Source organism: Alosa sapidissima, chromosome 6 (genome assembly GCF_018492685.1).
Source record: "Alosa sapidissima isolate fAloSap1 chromosome 6, fAloSap1.pri, whole genome shotgun sequence".
In the NCBI taxonomy this organism is placed as follows: Eukaryota; Metazoa; Chordata; class Actinopteri; order Clupeiformes; family Clupeidae; genus Alosa; species Alosa sapidissima.
This window is the reverse complement of record NC_055962.1, coordinates 31,344,944-31,347,334: the sequence shown is the minus strand read 5'-3', so window position 1 is coordinate 31,347,334 and position 2,391 is coordinate 31,344,944. Positions and strand designations below refer to the sequence as shown.

The window sequence follows — 2,391 nt, the reverse complement described above, 5'->3', positions numbered from 1 at the left end:
AGACTGAGTGTAAACTGCCCCAAGACCCTTCTGCTCGTCATGAATTGCTTTTGTTTGTTTGTCACGGTATGTTTTCCACAGGGAGGGGGGAGTCTGGATAAACCCATGCTAGTTCACCTCCAGTCCATCAGTTGAATGACAGACCTTAAAAAAAAAAATGTTTTTTTTCCTCTTTCTTTGTTAGAATGTATTGTAAAGGCATCGACCATGAAAATCCTCTTTGTTAATACTTTACTGACACACTCATGTACTTCAGTGACTACAATTAAAAAAAGACACGGTCCCTACTGTTTTAGCCTTGTGTGAGCGCAGCATCTGTAGCCTGTCACGGCGGCCACGGCCAGATGTCCTTTGATGTGACGCCGCTGTGCGACTAGATGACCACGCCTGCACAGCCTGTCCCGTTCCCCTGAGCCACGCTGAAGATGACCGACAATCTAGATATGTGTCCACTGAAGACATTATATTGCGTTTCCAAGCATGTCGTGGTGAATCAGGTATGTCTGAAACAATATTGCAGGGACGAGCAAAAGGTATCCATCTTCGTGTCATCTGTATTCTGTCGACCTGCTCTGGCATTCCGTGTGTGTGAGAGAGAGATAGTGACAGTAAGCGTGCATGTGTGAGAGAAAGAGAGATAGTGACAGTAAGTGTGTGTGTGTGTGTATGTCGTGGTGAGCATCTTGAGTAACCACAGCAGCGCTGACCACTCCGCCACCGGCCGTGACAACGCGCTGTACGTCCTGGGACTGCATGGATGTTTGCAGCCATAACGTCTGCAGATCCTGGTGACCATCAAGGCCACTGCGGTGTGCTGCCTTAACATGTGGAAGGAGTTGGTCCGCTGTGTGTTTCTCACAGACACAGCGTTTGTGTGTGCATGAGGGAAAGAAACAAAAAGAAGTGCTTCCTGCTGCGTGTCAGTGGCTTTGGCCTCCTGGATGATCTTTGAGAACAGAGATAGGCTCTTACTCTATGTAGCCTTGCTTAATGGATGGCATTGTGGTTAAACAACCAGCCACCAGCCCCAATAACAGATATTACAGGAGGACCATTAGAGCATCTAAACCGAGTTACAATCACACCACCGTGACCAAAGAATCTTTAATACACCTGCAGCGGTAATGTTTGCCTCTGATCCTGCCCAAGCGGACACTTGCAGGAAAAGACGATTCGGCGACTTACTGACCTCTAGCGGTGAAATATTGTAAAAGCATGCTTGACATCAAGCTAAGCTCGGTGCTGCTCACTTTATGGTCGGAGCTCGGAGGCTCTGTTAAAAACATGTTGCAGGGCAGACGATTCTAATGAAGTTGTTATAGCTTTGAAGTCATAGCCTAGTTAACTATGTCTGGGACACCCAGCCCAGAGAGACCTCAATATGCATAGGACTAGATGTGGCTCTTATCTCTGGATGCACCCACCAGAAGTCATTATCCTCACACACAATATGCCAGTATAAATGGACCGTTTGATTTCACCGTAGTCCCAAGCGAGGAGAGACTAATTGTGAGCCTAGCCAGCTCCCGTGAAAGCCCCGCTACCTGTCCTGTGCCGCTGGAAGAGTGGGAGCTGTCCGCGGTGCTGAATCTACACGGCTCCCTCGGTAGTGCCGTGGCCCAGCCCGCTGAGCAGATCCACTGCAGCAGACGTCGCCTTGTCTACTGTCTATTTACTGGTGATGTGACTCATGCGCACAGCAAAAGGTGTTCCTTCCGTTGTTGTTTTCACTTTGGGTGCAATTCGAAATTATCCTCTCATCTGTCGCACTAAATTAACGGTGCCAACCTTCGTGTTTGTGCGTATACGCTTTAATGTGTGCGTGGTGTGTTAATAGCCTACATCCTGACTGCTTCTACGCTGCAGGTGGAGTGTTGTCATATATATTATATATAGTAAATATTATATATACTGCTCAACTTAAGGGAACGCTTAGCCTACAGTTTTCCATAATTGTTGAAACACATTTTTTGAAACCTTCCACCCTTTTCTCCATTCTCAAACTACATTCACAGAATGTGTGACAGTTCTTGCAAAATAAAACACTCACCTCAAAAGTTTTACTTGTGCTCAGAGCCAACCAGTGTCAGAGTACCGATCCAGTGGATGATTGAAGTGTTCCCTTAATTTTTTAGGGATTTTGTTTATATATATATATATATATATATGACAGTTATCCAAAATGAAAGCCTGTGATTAAGAACACGCTCTGTGAACAACCATTCTGGAGAATGTCAACTGCCAAACATTTATCAGTGTGCTAGGTTTAACACAAGTGCAATTTTTGAGTTTGTTTTGCTCAGGAAACGCTTAAATCTGGCCTCAACAGCACAAGGCAAAGATTCGTGTCTCCATGCTGCCAGTGTCTCTGCACATTTGTTTCATCTGAGT

At 45.8% G+C, this 2,391-nt stretch overlaps 1 protein-coding gene across 2 annotated transcripts in view; it reads left to right on the top strand.

Moving 5' to 3' along the window:
- The window catches only part of yy1b (YY1 transcription factor b), a 9,514-nt gene extending 9,219 nt beyond the window's left edge, over positions 1–295 (top strand). For both annotated transcript variants that reach the window (XM_042094815.1, XM_042094816.1), the window contains one exon: positions 1–295. This exon is cut by the window's left edge and continues 1,155 nt beyond it. The gene's annotated coding sequence lies outside the window, so the exon portion shown is untranslated.
- The last annotated feature ends 2,096 nt before the right edge of the window (positions 296–2,391 follow it).